The 23,551-nt window shown below is 39.1% G+C and overlaps 1 protein-coding gene across 9 annotated transcripts in view; it reads right to left on the bottom strand.

Moving 5' to 3' along the window:
• APBB2 (amyloid beta precursor protein binding family B member 2) overlaps window positions 1-23,551 on the bottom strand; it is a 416,082-nt gene that overhangs the window by 327,546 nt on the left and 64,985 nt on the right. For 7 of the 9 annotated variants that reach the window (XM_007496529.3, XM_007496524.3, XM_007496528.3 and 4 more), the window contains exon 2: window positions 3,649-3,764. The gene's annotated coding sequence lies outside the window, so the exon portion shown is untranslated. Of the gene's footprint in view, window positions 1-3,644; window positions 3,765-23,551 lie in introns of all 9 variants that reach the window. The other 2 variants (XM_056802559.1, XM_056802561.1) reach the window with 1 other exon arrangement.

Genomic DNA, 23,551 nt, shown 5'->3' on the forward strand with positions numbered 1-23,551 from the left:
TCTATAAAATTGTCAATTATCAAGATGTATATGTGTGTGTATCCACTACTAGTAAGACACATGGTCAATGTCTCCAAAATCCATTTTTGAGAAAGGAGAATTCCGTTTTAGAATGCAATGATTTTTTTAACTATTAGGGAATTTATATTAATGATATCATCAATGTTTTGTTTTTGTTGTAATTTTTTTTAAACCCTTACCTTCTTAGAATCAATACTGTGCCCAAAGTCACACACCGAGAGGAAGTGTCTGAAGCCACATTTGAACCTAGGACCTCCCATCTCTAGACCTTGCTCTCAATACAATGAGCCACCCAGCTGTCCCCTTATTGTCATTTTTAAATTCAGGAGTGGACAGAAAATGGAAAATCTCTAGATATTTGTTCACTGGTATAATCAATTTTAAAAAACCCAGTTCCATGTAAAAACTGGGGTAAAAATACACAAGCTGTATGGCTTTTCTCACAAAAGAAACTACGCACTCTAAGCAATCACCCTAATGCAAATATTAATAATATGGAAATAGGTCTTGATCATGTAATGAACATGACATATGTGAAACCCATTGGAATTGCTCATTGGCAACAGAGGGAAGGGAAGGAAGGAAAGAACATGAATCATGTAACCATGGACAAATATTCTAAATTAATTAATTAATTAAAATTTTCAATTAAAAAAAGAAACTACACTACACAAACTAAAACTAAAAATTAGACTTAGAACTTTAAGAACCATGATTTCAATATACATAATTTCTAAAAACACAAGTTTTAGAATCACTATAAAAATCAGTAGGTAAGACTGGAGAGAAACTTTAAAGTTTACCTACATGAAATTCACCTTCCTCCCCCTTAGCAAGGAAATGGGATTTTCCAAGGAAGAATGAGGCACACACTGTCAGACACTCCCTTAATCACTGCTTTTGCTTCACTATTTTTCTTTGTTAAAATAAAGAGTTCAATTACATGTATATCTATATTGTGGTGAAAGGCAACTAAGGAGTGCAATGGATGGAGTGTTGGGCTTAGGGTCAGGAAACCTGGAGTTCAAAGCTAGCCTCAGATATCTACTAGCTGTGTGCTCTTGGGCAAGTCTGTTTGCCTCAGTTTCCTCAACTGTCAAATGAATTGGAGTAAGAAATGGCAAACCATTCCATTATCTTTGCCAAGAAAACCCCAAATAGGGTCCAGAAGAGTCAGACAAGACTGAACAACAAAAATATGTTGAGGTGGGGTGATATTCTAAAATAACTAGATCTTAAAAACAAAAAGCATCCATTAATGATGATGACAGCTATGGCATTATCAAAATGGATCTGTTCTTAAAAGTTTCTGAAGGTATCTCATCTATCTGCCACATTCCTGAAATACCATGACCATTTATTTTACTCAAATTAGAATCTACTTAAAAGTCTTCCAGGAGGACATTTAGAATCTGTCTTTCAGGGTGAAGGTCACTTTGCTCCCCTCCATGCACAAAAGACTTTTTTTTTGGGGGGGGGGGGTCTTTATCCACAAGCCAGTGCTAGTCTCATTTAGTTGTTCTCCTTTCCTGATGAGCCTTAAATCTCCAAATACCAAAGAATCTAGGTTATCCCAGTGTATTCCATTTGGTACTGATGTTTTCTATCACTTGCTATTTAAAGATCACTTAATCATAAAGGAACCTAGCAAGAGATAAGAGGAAACAAAGGCTTATTCATCTTACACTCCTGATTCAGCAGCTGAGTAGTGCCTGAGTAAACCAGTCTGCAAGCTGAAGGTGAGGCTAGCCAAGGGGCACTGGCTTCACCTGTGGAAACCCATAAGCCCTTTCCACACAGAATTAAGGAACTAAGAAATGTCCTTTGCCTGAGGTAACCTGTGTGGAAGCTCCAAGAGGACAGCATTCTTAGTAGGTTGGGAGCCACAGCAAATGCACAGAGACTTCTATCACTTACAACATGGAAGGTTGGTCCCTCAAGGGGTTCTTTCCCCCAGTCCACAGAAGTGCTGCTTTTTGTCTGCTCAGTCTGTGTCCTGAGAACATCTCCTCTGCCTGTCTCGTGTGTACCTCCCAAAACATTAACAAAAACAAAAAACAAAAGCCCACCTCCCTAAAAATATCAAAACTGTGCTATTCTGGGTAGAGCAAGAAGGGTAAGAAATCTTCCTAATCAAAACTAAGGGAGCAAGGTCAGGTGTCCTTCAAGAGTTTCAGGTGCATCTCTCAACAACCCACTCTATAGGCTCAGACTCTTACTCTTGCTTCTTTTCACAATGTGGAAACAGAGTGGGGGGGGAAACTCCTAGACGTGTTTCAGCCTTGGTTGAAATTTATGAGTTGAGACATTGAGTATTTTTTTTTCCCCAAAGACAAGGAAGTCATATTTCACTGTGATGGGTCTAATTTTTTCTCCTGGACTACCTAGAATCCTAGAATATAGACTATTAGGAGTCAATTTATTTTTGTAAAGAATGTACCATATTGGAATATAGGTTGATCCTCAATATAAACCAAAGTCCCAAAATGGGATCTTCCCCAAAAGAAGAAAATGTAACAAGTCACATTCATATAGCTCTCAAAGGTTTCTGCCTTCCACAAAGCAAGTTAAGGAGAAGAAAAGGGTCTATGAGTATCATTATTATATGTATTATATCTCCACCATTATAACATGATTGCATGAATACATGAACAAATAAATGAATTAAAAAGCATTTATGAATTTACTATATGCAAAGCATTGTGTATTAAGAGCAGGGTCAGTCTTGGCTTTATTCTTCTACCCTAGCACTTAACACAATATTTTGCACATAGTAAATTCATAAATGCTTTTTAATTCATTCATTTGTTCATGTATTCATTCACAAGTATTTAGTGAAAGTTGAGAGGCAGTGAGACGAAGGCGAAAGCCTGCTAGACTTGATAGACTTGAGGTCAGAGAACCTGGTTTAAATCTCAGTTTCGTTATTAACTACCTATATGACTTTGAGCAAGTCCTTAACTTGACTGGACTAAAAGACCATTGAGATTCCATCCTGATTAAAAACTAGGCATCTAGGATCTCATGGACTTATGTCAGATTGCATTAGCCCCGTTTTACAAATGAAGACTATTGGGCCCAGAGGGAGTTACCCTGCAATATGTGCAAGAAGAAGAGGGGAAGGAAGGAAGGGAAGGAGAAAAGGAAGGAGGGAGGGAGGGAGGGAGGAAGGAAGGGAGCAAGGAAGGAAAAAAAGAAAGGAAAAAAGAAAAGAAGGAAGGGAAGGATGGAAGGAGGAAAGGAGGGAGGAAGGAAGGAAAGAAGGAAGGGAGCAAGGAAAGAAAAAAGAAAGGAAGGAAGGGAAGGAGGGAAGAAGGAAAGGAGGGAGGGAGGAAGAGAGGAAAGAAGGAAAGGAACAAGGAAGGAAGGGAGCAAGGAAGGAAAGGAAGGATGGAAGAAGGAAAGGAGGGAGGGAGGGAGGAAGGAGGGAAGTAAGGAGAAAGGGAGCAAGGAAGGGAGACAGAAGAAAAGGAAGGAAGGAGGGCACTAGGAAAATCTTTCACCTGTGGAAACAAATGAAGATCACTTCAGAAGTATTCGGTAGCAATGATTAAAAATATAACTCTTCTATACTTCAACATATATATTTTATCTAGTCACATATTTAGATTTCCTTCACTCACATACTTTTTCAGTAGCTTTTTCCTATGGACTTCCCATTCAGCCTCTTTGTCCCACAGCTAGGCAGGTCCAACCACAGTACGCTGGCCTTCAAACAGGAGCAGCTCATCCATAGCTCTGACCTGAGGATGAAAGGTCAGAATCAAGTACATAAATTCATATTTAGGGATAACAGAAAAATACACACATGGATTATAGAAACATGTGGCTCAGCAACTTGAAAAATTTTTTTTCAATAAAAAGTAGGTGATTAAGGAACAACAGCAATTGCCTTGAAAAATATTACCCTGAAATTCTACATTCTGGCCCAATCCTGAAGAAGGGGCTGAGGTCATTACTTATTCACTATTGAAAAGAAATTCTATGTTCCCAGAAAATGTAAGCCAGATGTTTTAATTAGCCATGGAAAACAGCAGCTACAATGAAAAATTCATGAACACACAGATCTGCCCCATGGAAAACCACAAGAATGCTTTGGCAAAGAGCTTGTTCTGAATTCTTTGGACATGGCAAGCGAGGCTCATCACCCACAGGAACGCAGGCTGAATATCAACTTGCTCCATGTGTTTCAAAAACAAAATAAAATTCAGATAGCATCTCAAATGTGAAATTATATTTCACAACTTCAAAGGAGCCCATGAAAAGATATGGAAGAACAGTCACCAAAAAAAATATTCATGTGACTTGGGGCTAAGAAATTCTGAATGTGGCAGTTTCCTTCTACATAGGGGATGAATCCACTGAAGCCAGCCCCCTGCCAAGGTGGTATCTCTGTTGCAGTATTGGGGGTGGAGGGGAGATGGGAGGGGAGAGGGAGAGGAAGCAACCTTTATTGCACCGTGTCACTGTGGTCCTGGGGAGACCTGGGTTCTCATCTCCTTGTCAGTGTGGCTTTGTTGGGATGGGGTTGGTCAAGTTTCAGCTTGTTTAGATACCAGAGGGCATATTCTGTGCTGGAGTTTTCCTAGAGAATGTAGCATCCAGTAAAATGTAAGCACTCCAAAGACAACTGTTCTCTTTTTACCTTAAATGTCCAGGGCTTAACGCGGTGCCTCATATTAGTAGGCATTTAACAAAAAGGGGGTTGGAGGGAGAAGGGAATCTGAGATCGATCCACTGAGTACATTAGTATAGGAACCTCCAAGTCAGAGAATTCCTTCTAGCAATGCAGATCAAAACCTCATAGCACTAAAAGATCAAAGTCAGGATCCCTGAACCAATACATGTCAAAGGCAGGACTTAACCACAGTTCTTCCAGACCATGGAGTCAACTGTCTCTCTGCTGCCCCTAGAAAACATCATATATACTCTGAATGAGAAAGAAGAGTAAATGACGTAAAAAGTTAATATAAATTTGTACCCCTTTTTGGTCCCCTCAAAAACCTTTTACATATTTTATTTTAAAACTAAAAAACATTTGATTTTAGGACTAGAGCTCAAACTGCATCTCCCTGAAGCCAAGGATAGTCTTCCCTCCTTCTACTACATCTTTTGTAAAAACTGGCAGGATGGAGACAACTTCTTTGCTTTATTTGTAAAGAAGAATTCTCTTAGGTAGCCGCCATACTGGGAAATACATACACTGTGAAGCCATTTTAAACTCTGCATGGTTATTCCTGATGTCTGGAAGCTCCAGCTCTTGTCCTAATTGAGGTCTGTGTCCTTCAACGAGAGAGGCTTGGGAAAGGGACACCACAGCATAAATCACTGGAGAGGAGAGTAAGTCAGCCTCTTTTTTTTCCCTGAAACCAGGGACTCAGGAGACCGTGAGGTCTGGCTCTGCCTGCTCATGGAGGAGGTAGTTGGTGCTTTTCTCTCTCTCTCTCTCTTTGAACCATTTTTTGCTATTTAAGAAATAATTACAAAATTAAGATATGGAGACCAGGAAATAGTAATCAGAATAGTGGGAGACACTATTAGAGAGGGAGAATGAAAAAAAAAGAAAGAACAGAAAGGAGACAGGAGAAGAGAAAGAATAGAGAGCAAACGATGAGAATGGAGAAAGATCAAAAGAAAGAACGAGGTGTACATGGGGAAATACTCTAAGTGAAATCATGGGGAATACTCTAAGTGAAATCATCAAAAGGTAAAACAGATATCCATTTTCTGGGCAGATGACTAGACATGAATGCAGGATACGAGTAGCAAGAGCACTTTTTAGATAACTGGTGTTTTCAAACCAGGCAAAGAACATCTCAGCACCTAGTTTACTGATTACAACTACATCTTCAGTGCATTCTGTGCACCTGGGTGAATCCCAGAAGTACCAGGGAATATATAATGGTAAAGGAAGTGCATTCTCCAGACCTTCAAAACTCAAGTTCTTGATACAGAAGGTTAGTTACTCAAAAAAAAAAATGGAGGGAGGATGGTAGGGGGGGGCTAATGAACAATCACTCTTATTTTCATATTTTGTTAAAGCCATCAGTGCAAAATAGGGACTAACTAGCCTGAAGCCTTAATTTAATAAACTGCCTACTGCATATTATAAGCCTCTTTGAAGCAAACTAAATGAAATAGATGATGTGATTTTCAGACACTAAGTCCACAAAACTATCAGAGTTTCAATAACTCAAAATAGTCCCAGATACAATAGTGCCATGCCTACTATTGGCATAGAAGAATGGAAACTGCACTAGCCTGGAACCAAGAGAGATCCTACTCCCACAGGCTGGCTCCATCCCTCCCTATCTAGGTAACTTTGGGCAAATCACTTGATTCCTTTGGGTCTCAATTTCTTAGAGCTATAATCTACTACAAGGGAATCCTCAGGTGATCTATAGATCAGAGATTCTTAAACTTTTCTTTTTGCCTTTCTGCAGTGTAATACAGCCAATGGACTCCTTCATACAGTGTTTTTCTTAAACGAACCCTTGCTTTCTGTCTTCTTATCAATAGTAGGTATCAGTTTCAAGTTAGAGGAGCAGCAAGAGCCAGGCAACTGGAGTTAAGTGACTTGCCCAGGGTCACATAGCTAGGAAGCATCTGAGGTCAGATTTGAACCTAGGATGTCCAAGCCTGGCTCTCTATTCACTAAGCCACTTAGCTGCCCCATATGTTTTTTAAATAATTGAAAGAAATACTAAATTCCACTGAAAGGTTAGTGAAAATAAAGATGTCGTTTTTCGCCCTTTCAAGTTCAATGCATTCCTCCACACTTGGGAATCCTGAGGGAGGAAGGGAAGAGAGAAAGAAGGGAAGGAAGAAAGGAAGGGACTTGTGTCCACTTCAATGCCAAGCATCATAGCAAATAATTTTTAAACATTTCATTTCATCCTCACAACCACCTTGGGAGGTAGGTAATATTATTATCTCCATTTTACAGTTGGGGAAACTGAGGAAGGGGTTAAATTATTTGATTGGGATCATATAGCTAAGTATCTGAAGTTAGATTATAATTCATATCTTTCTGAATCCAAGTCCAGTACTCTAACCACTGTACCATAAACATGCCTCTGGGAGGTTACAAACCCCTGGACTAGATTACCTCCAAGGTGCCTTTCCAATTGTAACATTCTATCTAAGTTTGGCCATAAGTTGAAAGCTTAAAATAAAATTTCTTTATATGACAAAATGATTTTCTAGGTATACACTGAAAAATAATTATAGGGCATGAGTTTTATATAAGCAATTTTTTTTCAGGGAAACAGGGAAGAGGGGAAAAAATACGGTCTACTTTCAGATCAATATAGTACACACATGTCTATTTAATGTAATTAAAAATCTTAGAAGAAAAAAAAAACCTTAAAAGAAAAAAAACTCTCAGAAAAAAGGGGGAAAAAACCAGACTCAGAACTGGGAATATATGGATTCAGTTCTGCCTCTGACATATACTGACTGTGTGACCCTGGACAAGTCATTTCAGCTCTAAGACCAGGACTTGCATAGAAGGGGCCCTTCTATATCAATAAGTTTCCTTGTTGGTGGGCTCCCTCTACCAATGAAATAACTGGTCCAGTACTTGCCTCCTTTCTAGCACTAAAAGACATGACCTTTGTCTACTTCTTTTCTATTAAAGAAAGCCTGGGAGCTAAAAACCCAAAACTATTCAATCTAATTGAAACCAAAGAGAAATAACTCCCAGTGCTGAAGGAAGATATGGTAAGAAGGCAGTAGATATCTGTCTTCCTGAGACTCCCTATCGTTTTCCTCTCTTGGATCTCATTTTAGAATTTAATCATCAACTGTCTGGTACTGCTATTTAAGGCAGTGAGGTGGGGCAGGGGACAGTTTTAGCTTGGAGTCAGGAAAACGCCTTCCCAAGTTGAAAAATGGACTCAGACACAAACTGTGTGACCCTGAGCAAGTCATTTAACCCTGTTTGTCTCAGTTTCCTCATCTGTCAAATGAGCTAGAGAAGGAAATGGCCAAATGCTTCAGTATCTCTGCTAAGAAAACCCCAGCTGGGACCATGAAGAGTATGATATGACTCGAAAAACAAATGAACAACAATTGCTATTTAATTGATGTTTCTAAGTCTTGTATTCCCGATTGGACTCCCAAACTTCTTTACCCTCAGCCTCAAACATAATAAAAATCATGGCATTTGAAAGCTAGAAAAAAAAATCTTTGAGATCTAGTCTAGTCCCTTATTTCAGAGAGGAACAAGCTGAAATGAGAGCAGTTCCGTGAGAGCCAGGACTACAATTCAGTCCTTCCATTCCCTCTTTCTCCCACAAGATATTGGCTTCACGAATAAATACCTGTGGAATGGACCTGTGGTTTCTTACAAAGTCTACTGCAGTACTTTTATTTAGACTAATGTTAACACTCTCAATACCCCAGGGTTTGGGTTTGTTTGTTTTTTCCTTCTAAATACATCCATAAAACCTATTGGGAGAAACGTGAAGGGACAGTCCAATCACAATGCAGGTGTCGTCTGCCAAAAGCATTTGAACCCTCAGTCACAATGCTTTGCCCTGTGGCAGCTCGGCAGTGGACATCTTGAATGGAAACTACCCATCATGCCAAAGACTTCCTGGGTTTCCCATACACCTTTTAGGTAACAGGCTTGTCCTGCAATCATTTTTCAAATTACAGATACTGAGCTAGGGACCAAGAGCACCAGAGTCCTGGGGTAACGAAGTGCATGAAGATCAGACAAATGCACTGCCCAAAGTGAAATATTTGATCCCCCATATGGGAACAGAAAAAGCGAAGCTTCTCTCTCCTTCCACATTTGACACCCCTCTCCACATTTAAATCACATAGTTTTCAAGAACAACAGAGGGAAGAAAATGGAGTCTGATGGGAGCAGAAAGGGTCGAATTTTTAGCCAGATAAAATGACACCTGCTGTCTGGTCACCACAGGGACAAGGGAAAAAAAAAATACATTCCCATCTGTAATTAGGTGCCACCGAATCATGCCTTCAAGCCTTGACTTGTCCCTTCCCCAAACACTCAAGTCTTCAGGGAAAGATGGGAGGTTAAGAAAGCTCCACACATTTTTGGCAAACATCAAAAGGGAGGGCTGGTTTTCATTTACAATAAAAAGAAATATCCCCAATCTGGTGTTTGAGCCAGAGTTGTGTGTTTCCTGTTCTGCTTTCTGATTCTCTTTTTATAAACCTCTCTTGCCCATCCTCAGGACCTCACCCCCAGCATCCCCCCAAAACCCAGCCAGAGCCCCCCAATTCCTCCAGATCAAGATGTGAACTGGCTAAAAAAAGCAGCAGGAAAGAAGAGAGAAACTCAGACCCAGGAAAGCAAACACAGATGACTGAGACAAACCCAGCCACTACCACCCCCAGAGAAAGGGTTCACTCTGCCTGCTCGGCTTGTCGTGTTTCCATGCCCCTGAACAACCTCCTCCTGTTTCCCCACTGTGGAGCAGAGAGAAGCAGGAGTAACAATGGTGTGAATTATAAGCCTGCTCATGACAAAAGGCCACATTTCATGATGCTGTGACCACATTTGGCGAGTGCCCTGACAAAGAAAATAACAATGGCCCTAGACCATCGGGAGACACACATGCTATTAAAGGGAGGGGGAAAAACACCCCTCCAAGAATTCTGCTCGGAGTATTCTTCGAGGCTTCAAGGATCTGAGATTTTATAAGTACAGTTATTTTGCCTCCTTTGCAGAGAAGGAACCCTCTGTGACTTGGACGGCAGACTTCAGGAGCTGCTGTGGCCAAACAATTCTTCACTTGGTGGCCAGCCTTCAAATGATTCAGAACTTGGCCAGCTGGGTTATCTGATGACAGACATTGTCTATTCATAGGCCAGCACCCAAAGCGTGTTAGAAAAGGCCAGGGTTTACATTCCATCCAAACCGAAGTCTCCTCAAGATGCTATTACAGGGTGCAAGGACAGAATGCTGGACCTGGAGTCAGGAAGAGCTGACTTCCAATCTGGCCTCACACACTTCTAGCTCGGTTTCCTCATCTGTTAATGGGAGATAATAAATAGCTATCTCCCAGCGTTGTTAGGAGGATCAAATGAGATGAGAGTTATAAAATACCAGGCACAAAAAAACTGGCACCTAGTAGGATGCTTAATAAATATGTTGCCTTCCTTCCATAATGAGACACATAGGGCAAGGTCAGTCATGGGAATTCTAGCTATTTTTGTAGATCTCTTTATTAGAGAAAACAAAAACAAAACTCTCTTTTTTATGTATGTATGGGAGCCATATTTTAGGAAGGCCAGTGACAAGCTGGAGGGGCTTGGGCTCCCAAAAAAGGATAATCCAGATGGCAAAGGGTCTTGAAACCAGGCTATTTATCCTGTGCAAAAAGAAAGTTGGGAGGTAGAAGAAAGAGAAAACATGGTAACTACCTTCAAAGATTAGATATGGCTTTGCTTATCCCAAAAAGGCAGAACCAGGTTCAATAGGTAGAAGTCACAGAAAAGTAAATTTAGGATTGATATAAAGAAAAATTTCCTAAAAACCAGAGCTATTCAAAAGTGAAATAAATGGCGGCTCCAAAAAACATTGGGTTCCTTCTCAATAGTTTTTAAGCCAATGCAAGGTAGGTGACCATTTTCTGTTCCAAGTATGAGTTGGACTAGATGGATCTCTTTCAATTATGAGAGTATATGGCTTTTTTTTTCTTCTGAGAAAACATTAATTAGATTTTTAATAACGTTGTGCTTATTGCCTTCAATTTGGTTCAACAGATCAGTTGTCTTCACTGGGAAAAAGCATTGCCCAAGGCTGCTGAGAACACTAAGAAGAAATTTTGATTCCTGCCCCTCAAGGAGTCTACTACTTGTTCAATAAGCAATTATTAATTGCTTCTGTATACAGAGTAAAATGCTTTAACCTTTTTAGAGTCACTTTCTCATATATAAAATGTGGGGGAAGTAAAAATTGTACTCTCGCAGGGTTATAAGGAAAAAGCTTCAGCAACATTAAAGGGGTATAGTATTATATTATTATTATAGAAATTAGAATTGAAATAGATATGAAAGTACAGAGTGCTCTAAGATATCCTCTGAGAGAATAATTCTTGCTAGTGAGGGAAGATAAAGGAAAAATCTCATGAAGGAGGTATTCTCTGAGCTTCATTTTGAAGAATGGGAAGTATTTTAATAGGCAGAATGAGAAAAGAAAGGGGAAAGAACATTCCAAGAATGTGGAAATAGTTCAGGAAGCTGAAAGTAAATGAATTAACTGGAAAATGGGGTACATAATGTCAGTCAAATGTGAATTTTAATTTTACTCCACCCTACTTAGTCTTTAGAATTTTGGCAACCAGAAATGTATACACCCCCACTAAAGGATTAAGTGTAGGGGAGGAACATCTATCAACCATGTGGGCAAGCAAGTGACAAATCAGAAATAACTGACTGACCCCTGGGCTGTCCAAAGCCAAGTTTAAGCCACCATTGGTACATGTAAGACACAGGAAGTGACATAAAGAACTGCTTTTATATTTTGTGTCACTTCCTGTAAGAGGGACTGGGGAAGCTCTAGCGTGAGACCTCAGACTGCTTCCCTTTAGACAATTATGTGGTGAGGGATATAGCTGACTCCCCTTTTCCTTGGCTTTCTGGAGAGGCCCTTGGCTAAGGCCTCTGAACTCCTACAGATCGTTTCCCTTTTCCTTCTCTCTCTCTCTCTCTCTCTCTCTCTCTCTCTCTCTCTCTCTCTCTCTCTCTCTCTCTCTCTCTCTCTCTCTCTCTCTCATTCTCAATTTCTTCCTTCTATTGTAAATAAACCACCATAAAATTCCATTCTGACTTGAATATTTCATTGGGATTTAGAATTTAAGTCGCTGGTGACCAAATGAAATATATATTCAGTCTCAACCATAAAATTTACACCCCTTACACAAACAACTAATAAGCATTTACTAAGCAACTACTATGTTCTAGGCCCTGAACTGAGTGCTACAGATGGGGAGAATGGCAAAGGTCAAACCAATACTCAAGGATCTCACAATCTCCCAACAGAGACAACACACCAACAAATATTTACAAATAAGCTATGTATAGAATAAAGAGGAAATTATCAATAGAGGGAAGGCACAAGACTTAAGGATTGGGAAAGGCCTCCCGTAAAAGGGGGGATTTTTTGCTGAGACTTGAAGGAAGCCAAGGAAGTCAGGAAGTGAAGATGAGGAGAGAGGGAGCATTCTAGGGATGCTGGGCAGCCAGTGGGATGGTAGAGAGCCAAGAGATGGAGTGTCTTGTTCCAGGATCAGCAAGGAAACCAGTGTCCCTGGATGGACGAGTTTGGGGGAGAGAAGGGGTAGGGAATGTAAGATGAAATGGTAAAACTAGAAAAGTATAGGAGGAAGAGAATAGATTGTGAAGGACTTTGAATTAAAGTTTTCTATTTAATCCTAGAGGTGATAGGGAGCCAGTGGAGATTATTAAGAGTATGGGGGGTGGGGGGTGACCTAGTGAGTCTTGTGTTTAGGAAAATCATTTTGTTGGCTGTGTGGAGGTAAAGTGGAAGACAGGCTAGAGTAGAGGGAGACTTATATGGCAAGTGGAGGTCCCAGCAGTAGTCTAGGGATAAAAAGAGACCCTGTCTGCACTATAGGGTGATTGCAGTGTCAGAGCAGAACAGCTAAAAAGCTATTCTGGAGCCTGATGGTGAAGGACTTTGACTGCCATGGTAAATCATTAGTTTGTAAGTGATCATGTGTTTGAATTAACTAGAAGGAATTTAGGTTATCAACATCTATAATCAAGACAAAATCTCACTAAAGTTACCAAATGATTATCTTTCCTAGTAGAAGCTTGAACAGAATCTATATTCATGAACTTTCTGATTGTTCTTTACTGCTGGAGACTGGAGCTAATTCCTTTTTGGTCTTTAGTTTAATATCTTTGTTAGAAAAAGAAAATACAGACCCCCAAAGTTTATGAAAACCTGGCCATCCTCTGAAAGTCCTCAGTATTTGGCCAACTTTTTACTATTGTCCAAGGGCCAAAATGTTCCATTCTAACCAGCTTCATGGAATTCTGGCCTGGCTGTTGATGGGTTTAAAAAATCTGAATAAGGTAACTAGAATGATGAATTCAAAAATTTAGGCATACAGTTATCATTAAGTAGAGGATATTCTGAAAGTTACTGGGAATCTTGAAGCCTGAATCTCTACAACTGGATAAATGTCCAAAATCATTGCAGTTAAAAGGATTTTTCATGAGGAGTTGCAGTATTCCAGGCTTCCTCTACCATGCCCTAGCTCTTTATCCTGAAGCTTCGTTTCAGTCCTGGAATTCACCCTCTGATGGAAGTACCTGATGCCCCTGAGCCTTCCCTTCTGGCTGGATGGTTCCTCTCTAAGTTGTACTCCCAATTTCATATTGCATGACCACCCACCCAGTATTTCCATATGTTCTCTTCTCTCAAAAGACTATAAGTTTCTTGAGGTCAGAGACTATCTTTCTCCTTGTATTTGTATCCCCAGAATTTAGGGCATAGTAAATGCTGAATAAATGCTTGTTGACTTGACTTAAATAAACTTGCATGCAAAAGAATACAGAAAGTAGGTTTTTAATTATTTGAAACACAGTCAAAAGATATAACTTTGGGGTTTGTTTCCAGAATATCTGAAACTAACTACTTTGATTGTTTTTTGTCACTATTGAAGGGAAGGAGAGGGCACATTTGGAAATGACATGTAAAAACAAAAAGCATCAACAAACCTTAAATTCAATTAATTTTTAAAAATAACTTTATAGTCTAGGAATCACTCCTAACTAATTAAATTATAAACTTTAGAGACAGAAGTGACATTAGATATCATCGAGTTCAAATACTTCATTTTAGAGATGAGAATTATGCAATCTGCACTTGCCTGGGGCCATACTCATTGAATAATGGCAAAGTTTACAACAACCTCAAAACTCTAGTCTAGAACATTTTGTATTATATCACCATGCATTACTTTTTTTTTTTAAGCCCTTCCCATCTGCCATAGAATCAATACAAAGTATTGGTTCCAAGACAAAAGAGCCATAAGGGTTATATATTTGGGGTCAAGTGATTTGCCAATGGTCATACAGCTAGGACATGTCTGAGGCCATATTTGAACCCAGAGTCTCCTGTCTCTAGAACTGGCTCTCCATTCACTGTGCCACCTCTTTGCCCCTCTGCATTAATGCTGAATATGATTAAAATGGGAAAGGACTTTGTAGATACCAATGTTTTACAACAGGGGGTTTTAACCTGGGTTCTAAGAGTATCTGTTCATAGACTTCAGAGGATCTGTAATGTTGGATGGGAAAAAATTACACCTTTATTTTCACTAACATTCAACTGAAATTTAGCATTTCCTTCAACAATTAAGTTGGCAACAAATCATGGTAGGATTAGGCTTTACTCAATCCCTTTAAGAGACTATTACACACCAAGAAAGATTAAGACCTAGAGATTTAGAACTGTTTTGTTGGTTGTCACTGCAATAGAACTTCTAAGGAACTGGAGCAAAGAGAAAAACAAATACCTCTGTTAGAGAAAAACAAATACTTCTGTTTTTAAGTTACTTTTCAACTGATGACAACTTCAGGTTTAAAGAAAGTATAGAAGAAAGAAGTGAATTAGGAGTGAGTTGGATGATCTGTGTCCTGATCTTGGATCTAACTGGGTTAACTTTCATAAAGTATTGAATGACTGATTACAGCTCCTCCTAGTTTTCTAATCTATAAAACGAAGAGGTTGCGTTAAATCGCAGTCATCAAAGAAATGTGTTATGCTTGATAATACATGTATAACCCAGGCTGAATTGCTTATCAGATCTGGGAAGGGAAAAGGGAAGAAGGGAGAGAGCCAGCATGAATCATATAACTTTGGAAAACTTATGTGTAAATTTGTTATTAAAGTAAAATAAAGAAAGAAAATTTAAAGGTAAATAAAAAAGTAAATCATAGTCATCAAGAAATTCTAGATTTAGCCCTGGTAGGTACCTTAAGAACCATTTAGCCCAACCCTCTCACATTACAGAGGAAAAGATGGAGCCCCAGAGAGGCTGCCCAAGATGGCCCAGACAGTAAGAGGCAGTCAGGTCTTGACCATGAATTTGGGCTTCCTTCTACCACAAAAGAGCTCAAAGATCTCTTTTAGTTCTAAAATTCTATTCTATTTATAAAGTTTACTCTTCTCCATGAATCAACATCACATAATTTTTTCATATTAACCAAATCACTTTAAAATAGCAAAGTTTTAAGTAAATTCTGATTTCTAAAAATGTGATTAAATTTATAGTTTCTATTTTAATCCTCGTACAGGCCATAATGTTCAAGGAAAGGTAACGGTACACTTTGCACTGAATAAAATGAAACACTGCAGCTCAAGTTGTTTTTTTTTTTTATTTTAAGTCCTTGTTCTGGGTTTGAATGGATTATATCTGTGTATATTCTGGCAGAGAGCAGAATACTTTCTTAAAAATAAGGAAAAGAACACATACTGGAATCTGTCCAATAACAACATAGTTTTAACAAGGGGAATATCAATTACATTAGAAGCATTTCCTGCACACATTCACTTTTTTTCCCCCCAAGTTGGAAAAACAGAATTTTTTATTTTTTAAGCTAAAACCAGGTTTTCCTTTAACAAGTCAAATAGGTGCCTTAACAAAGTTTATTTTTCAAAAACTCCTTAAAGAAATTCAGAAAGCTTGACCAATTATCCCAACGGTCAACAGAATGATGTGCAGAAATATATGAAAACATGCCAGGGATGTAGAGACAGCAACCCCACAGCCCAATCTCCTCATCTCTCTCTCTCTCTCTCTCTCTCTCTGGACACAAATAATTAGAAAACCATATCATAAGAGAAGAATAAGATGCCCAACATTCAAAATGTCAAATGAGAGCAAGGAAGGAATAATTCAGGTGGTAGGGACTCAAATGGCTCACAGTCCTGAAGAGAGAATCTGCTCATTTTAAAAGAGCTTAGGTTGGCTAGTCTTAAACGAGAGAACATTAATTAGTAGAAATTGCTGGCTATCTCACTTTTACGACATAGACTAAAGAGGGCAAATAAATGGCTATCTTCCTAACTCTTACGAGTTTCTCAAGTTTTTAAATGCAGGTCTGGAACCTGATGGAGCACTTCCAGTTTGGGGTTATTGGGGAAACTGTGCAGTAAATGTAGAACGCGCACTGGTCCAGATGCTGTGACTGCATGTGGGTATAGCATTCCCAGACAGTAAAGTAAGCTCTTTGGGAGGTATACTGTCAGGCCAACAGGGCGATGTTAATTAAATTACTGCTTCAGATCACTAAAAGGTGGTCGCAGAAAGTAAAAAGCTCCTTCACAAATCCTTAATTTTTACCCAGGGATAGGTTGAACCTTGTGAGATCTGGCCCATTAAGGATTATTGCCAGTTGGGAACAGAATGCAGAAGGTGCTATTTAAGTCTATACATCCCATAATGCTTTGAATTTGTTAGTGAGTTATTTTTATTGTCTAATAGAAAAATTAAATAGGTACATTTCTATCAATTCTTCCTTTATTTAATTAATGGACACTGATATGTCTATTAAATATTTCTGAATTATTATAAGCTGAATTACATACAAACTATTAGAATAGTTCTGCAAATGGCTGAAATGAAGTTCATATAGCCATTCACACTTTAAAAATGTAGAGGAAAGGGGCAGGGATGGTTCAGTGGACTGAGAGCCAAGGTCCTGAGCTCAAATTTGATCTCAAGACACATTCTAGCTGTGTGACCCTGTCTGAATCATTTAACCTCCACTGCCCTAGTCCTTACACTTTTCTGCCTTGGAACCAAAACTCAGTATTGATTCTAAGAACATAAAGTTTGGGGTTTTGTTTTTGTTTTTTAAAGAAGAAAACAGAGGAAGACAGAATATGGAATAAGCCTATATAGTTATATTTTTTAACCTCCATTACTTATTTAATCCATTCACCCTATAATGTGAAAATTCAATAAACCCATGGAAGAATTTATTTAAAAGTTGTACATCATAGCATTTTAGAGCTGGAAAAGATCTGAGGGAATATTTAGTCTGTAATGAATGAAATTCCCTAAAGGCTATTTTTTTTTATTTTAAAATATGAATTTATCATTCAGCCACTCAACCCTGGACTCAGATGCCAAAAGAAAAAGTGGCCAAGTAGGAGAGCTAGGGCAGAAAGAGGGTGGGCAACCAAGCAGAGAGGCTGGGCAAGCAAAGAGAGGACAATTTTCTGTAGCACATGCCCATGCCCATCCCTTCCCTTCTGATGTCATCATCTAGCCCCACCCCTGGACATCTCTGATTGGAAAATAGACATGCAGAAAATGGCCTCAGAGACCTCAACTCTCCCCTCCCTGGGGGATCTCAGGAGGATGCCCACACCTTTTTCTCTTCCCCATCTGGTGGACCACCATGACAGCTAAAGCTGGCTGGCTTCCTAGTCCCTTGTTTACAGTTTTTATTTACCGATAAATAAAAAGCAGCTCTCCACCCAGTCTGTAACAAAAGCCAGCCCAGTTAGATGCCTTTAACCTTGTTATCCTTAACAAAGCAAAAAGGGAGGAAGAAACCCACTTTTCATAACTTGGGAGAAAAACCCTTTGAGCATTAAAAGCAAACTATTTTGGAGGGTCAATGGGAACCACTTCTCAAAAAATATCCCAATTCAATATTAATTTTTCACAAGTCAAACCAGATAAAACACCTGTGATCCAAAGAGGTTAAATGTGCCCTCCCACCCCAACAAATAACTAGTCCCAGGACTAGAACCCAAGATTAATGATTCACTAGGCACTTTCCCACCTTGGAGAGTCTAGTGTGGGCTGCCATTGTGGGAAACCAGGTACCATCTCCTCCACTTGGCTCAGGATCTGCTTGCCCCTATGGACCAATCTAGGCACCTGTGGCCAGCAGGAACAGGTCCCAGGCAGCCTTTCTCCTCTTCCACCAGTCTCTAAGGCCCAATTCTCATAAAGTCCTTGTTAGCCCTTGGCCATCTGGATACCAGTCACCACCCCCATCCCTTACTCCTCTCTGAGATCACCCAGAGTCCTCAGCCCGTATTAACCCTTAGTTTCATTATATATATATATTAACTGCTTTCCTAAAGGTCAGAGTTGATCTGCCCTGCAACTGAACTGTGTTCTTTCCCTGTTATTATAACTGGAGCTCTTTGAAAGAGGGCCCTCTTGCTTAGCATGGTACTTGGCACATAAGACATATTTAATAAACGATTTTCCCTCCTAATTCCACTGTAGTATATCCCAGTTGTCTCTTCTCTGCAAACAGATACACAGCAGTACAGGAACTAGACTAAGTCACAATCAATAAACAGTCATTTATTAAGAACCTACAAGAATATAAGTTCCTTGAGGGCAAGAACTACTTAATTTTTGTCTTTCTTTTTTTATTTTTCCTTTGTTTTAATTTCTTGTCTTTCTATTCCAGTTAAAGTTCCAGTTAAAAAGTACCTCAGATGGGGCAGAGGATCAATACATGCGATCTTTCAAATTAAATGGGGAAAAAAGTGAATATTCTCTTCATCGGCAGCCCCATCTAGTTGCAACTTACAAGATGCCCCTCCTAGGATAAGTTCATCACTTCTACACTACTACCTGAAGCCCTGATGGATGCCACCTACTCTCCCTCTCTGACTGGAAGCGCCCAACTCTTCCTTTCCAAGGGGAGAGAAACTGGCTACTCCACCTGTTTCTCTGCCCAGTCTCAACTCCAGGAAAAAAATGACACCTTCTGGCGTCTCCCCTCTCCCTCCTCTTTCTTCCTTCCTTTTGTGTTTCCTTTTCCTTGCCCTCCTTCCCATGAAATTTAAATTCTTTGAGGGCAGGACTGTTTTTCTTTATATCAGTTGCATCCCCAGCATTTAATATGGCATATGGTACACAGTAGATGCTTAATCAATGTTTACTGATTAACTTATCTTTTCCTTTTCCACAATGTATTCATAACTTTTTGAATGTGTAAATTAATCTTTTTTAAGTATTATAAAATTGGAACTGTATGTTTCCTAATAACTAGAGATACTACATGAGATTCCTGTGACTTCACGTAAACTTTTACTTTAGGAACTTAACTACTGTAACTTTTTTACTATCTTAAGATGCCATCTGTGGTCAATAGGAATAGCAACAATACACCTCCTTGAACAAACACACCCACCATTCTCTTCCTCCTGTTTCAGCAGGGTCAGGCATCATAACATGGCAAGTAAATTATCATCCATTAGAGATGAGGCTTTCCATAGACAGTAGAGAAAGAACTGGGCTCAGAGTCAGAAACAACTGGATCTCAATGTAGCTTCTAAAACACACTGGCTGTGTGACTCTGGATGAACCATTTAACCCTGCCACGATGCCCCAGGCAACTTGTACAGATGGTATCTAGTAAAAGTGAGTGTTGATCTTTTTTGGTAAAAGGAACTTCCTTACTGGGAAATTCCTATCCAAGAGAAGTCACCAATCTGGTTAAAAAAAAGTCATCTATTCAATTCCAATTTCTTGATGTTTGTGCATTATCTTCAGGACCTGACACCCTTTGGTGCAATCTTATTCTTTGTGTTCTGACAGACTGGCTTTCACATACTTCAGATACGAAATAAAATATTGTTCTGCCCAGATTCCACCAAAAATCTGCTTTTAATTCTAATTTGTAAAGTTGCACAAACATACTTGGCACAGGAAAACAAACGAAATGTGTCAAACAAAAAAATCTTTGCCAAGAGGAAGTTTATTTCCAGGATATGGTTTTAATAGCTGGAGCCATTTTGAGGTACAGTATTGTTTATTTCTGGAAAACTCTTTAGAAACTCCCATATCCTTTTGTTACTGTATTCTGAATTAATTCAGTAATTCAAGAAACGTTTGTTCTGGGCTTCCTCTGAGTGGGCAATGGGAAGTTCCACACAATCACAAAGCAGGCTTTGCTTTCATCCCAGGAGCTTCCAGTTCACTTCTCCAAGTGTCACAGATATTGCCTCCAATCTTCCTGTGTTTCTCAAGATGTTTAGTTTTCTTGAATGTTCACCACTATAAGCATGAATGGGATTGTCAAATCCTACTAAGTGACTTAAGAAGTCTTGAGCCAGAGGTTAACCACTCCTTTTCTAAATTAGAAACCTCTCTTACCACAGAATGGCAGGAGTTGAATGAATCTGTAATTAAGGAAGCCCCATCACCGGCCTTCACATCATATATGTTTTTCTTTTCCCAACTTGGTGGCTGCTACAGATCCCTTAGGAAACTGAAAAAGACCAACCAGCGCCTCAATTCTATTTGCCATTTATTAAGTGCCTACTATATGCCAGTCATTGTCCTAGACATGGGCTATACAAAGATAAAAGGAAAAAAGCACAAACCTTGCCCTCAAATAGATTTTAATTTAAAAAGGAAGGATCTGAACCTATGGGACACATATTGAATTGAAACCCATTAAATGGCCTCTTCTTGGGCGGAGGAAAAAAAAAGCTCATCCCTGAAACTATATTCTACCTAATGGTTTCAGATTATAATCTACCCCCAACCCCCAATGGCCACACTATGCCCCTGTCTATCTATCATTCACCTGATTCCATCTTTTTAAGAAATTCTTTTTTTCTTTTCATCTTAAGACCATTGCGGTTGTCATTTTTTAAACTGCTTTAGAAAAGAAACGACTCATTAGCAACATAATGTTCTAGTGAAATGCTGATTCTATCATTACACACAGAGCAGAAACTGGGCATTGCTGCAGTTTTCCAGTTTGATCCATGACCCTCTACCTCCCCTTCTTAAGACTGAAAAGGGAACAGGCATTAAAACCCCTCCACTACCACCATGAAATCAAAGAGAGCACCCAGATGCCTTCTCATACATTTGTTTTGGAATGGTGGAGAAAGCATGGGACTTGGAATCCAAAGAAATGGCTGGGCTCAAGTTACAGCCAAACCATCACTATGACCAATGAGCTAAGTTCTCAGAGGGTCCCCAGTAACACACAGTTAAAATCTGTACAAATAGGTCTCAGAAATATCAGAGTTTGGTTCCAGACCCCCGTAATAAAGCAAATATCACAATAAAGCAAGTCACAGAAATGTTTGGTTTCCCAGTGCATAAAAAAGTTCCGTGTACCCTATTCTGTAGTCTATTACATGTGTGATAGTATTGTGTCTAAAAAAACAATCTTCAGACCTTAATTTAAAATTATTTTATTGCTAAAAAAGATGGTAACCATCACCTGAGCCTTCAGAAAGGTATTATCTTTCTGCTGGTAGAGTCTCTTGCCTTACTCTTGCTAACTGATCAGGGTAGTGGTGGATGGCTTTGGGGTGGCTGTGGCAATTTCTTATAATAAGACAGTGACGTTTGCCATATCCAGCGACTTCCTTTTTCACTTGAATATTTAAAGGTCATTTGTTGTAGAATTATCAGTTGTCCTAATTTCAGTATTGCTGTATCTCAGGGAATAAAGAGAACAGAGGAGAGGGGGAGCAGTCAAAATGTATACAATATTTATTAAATTCACTGACTTCTATGGGCACAATTTGTGGGACCCCAAAAAAATTAAATAGCAATATCAAAGATCACTGACCACAGGCCACCATAACAATAAAACACTAATGAAAAGGTTTGAAATATTACAAAAATTACCAAAATGAGACACAATGTGAGCACATGCTGTCAGGAAAATGGCACTGACAAACTTGTTTGACATAGAATTGTGACAGATTTTCAATTTTTAAAAAATTCAATATCTACAAAGTGCACCACAGCAAAGCTCCATAAAACAGAGTATGCTTGTACTATTAACCTACATTAGATCATTGTGTTTGTCCTGAGTAATATACAGTTAAAATCTGTACTCTCAACCCACATCAGGTGAGGAAAGTGACTTACAAATTCATAAGGTCAAAGACCTCAACTTGGAAGACACCTCAGAAGCCATCTAGTCCAACCCCTTTATTTTATAAATGAAGAAACTGAGGCATAAGGAACATGAGTGATTGGGTAGGATTTGAACCTAGGTCACCTTCCCCTATATCACATTGCTTCATAAAAGTTTAAGAATTTTATTAATTCCTTAGTATTCTTAATTCTTCCTTTAAATAATTAATTCTTAATTAAAACCTATTATTGGTGCTGCCTTAGCTTGATTTTCAGGTAAGACCAGTTGTATAGTGGGAAAAGTTAGCCAGAGTGGTTTGCTGTTTCCCTCTCCAGTTTATTTTATAGATGAGGAAACTGAGGCAAACAGAATTAAGTGACTTGCCCAGGATCACATAGCGAGTAAGTGCCTGAGATCAGATTTGAACTCTAGGAAAAGGATTCTTCCTAACTTCAGGTCTGTCCCTCTATCTATTGTGCCAATTCGCTGCCCTTCAAATTAGGATAATTACCCATGGTGACCTTGAACAAGTTATATAACCTCTCTGGACCTCCAATTCCATCCCTTTTTGTTTAATGAGGAAACTGGGCTTAAAGGTCCCTACTGACTCTAAATCCTTTTCTCGTGCTATGTGGTTATGATTATGTTTTGCCTTAAGTGTGTGAATAGAGTCAAGAGAAATACACCTCATATTATCTGAGAGCACTACCAATTCCAGACAACCTCTAGAAGGTACAGTAGATACACTTGAAAGTCTTTTGTTCCGCCATGAAAGCATAATAAATGCAAATGTACCTGGAAAATGTAACACTTCAATTAAATTCACATAGTCAATCCTTCCTAAATGAGTTTTGAAGAAAACAGGAAGCCACCATGAGGGAGAGGATAAAAGAAAAGACAGGGGAGGTTCAAGACACTCAAGTCTTCATCTTATGTAATTGGAAATCTTGTGCCTCTGAACTACATTTCCCAGGAGCCCACTGACTTCCTGTCGTTATGTGCAGACTGTAGACAGAAGATAAATTGGGGGGGAGTTCCATGTCTAGGCTTTCTTTTCTTCCTGGGTTGTGGCTTTGGTGAAGTGGGCTGTTTGAACAGGTTAATTAGCCATGGGCACATGGTTTTCTTTTATTACCTTTTTATTTTGTTAATTCTAGTGATTATTAATAAATCTTATAAAATATAATATTTGGAGTTATCAATTTTTTACAATCTCCTTCAGTCTTGCTAGAGACACACCTCTTCATGAAGAACACAAATATTGGGCATCCACAAACAATGCAAAAGCTTCCATTTTAATATCATTGTAGCATTCTGTGGCTCCACCTAATACTTGCTAGATCAATGGTGAGATTCTGCCTTTTTGCCTCTTTTTTAAAGCACCTCTAATAAAAATAGCCCACACTTATACGGTGCTCTACAATTTATAAAACACCTTATAGACATTATCTCACATGATCCCTTTAACAACTTAGTAAGGTAGAAGTATCATCCTTCTTGTTTAAGAGATGAAACTGAGCCTCACAGAGTTTATAAGACTTTCATAAGGCCACATGTCTTTTGGTTCCATGTCCTTTGAGGTTCCTCTACATCTCCCTAGAGAGCCGTCACAAGGGCCCTAAAATGGGCAGGGTGATATAGCAAG

The sequence above is a fragment of the Monodelphis domestica genome, chromosome 6 (assembly GCF_027887165.1).
Source record: "Monodelphis domestica isolate mMonDom1 chromosome 6, mMonDom1.pri, whole genome shotgun sequence".
In the NCBI taxonomy this organism is placed as follows: domain Eukaryota; kingdom Metazoa; phylum Chordata; class Mammalia; order Didelphimorphia; family Didelphidae; genus Monodelphis; species Monodelphis domestica.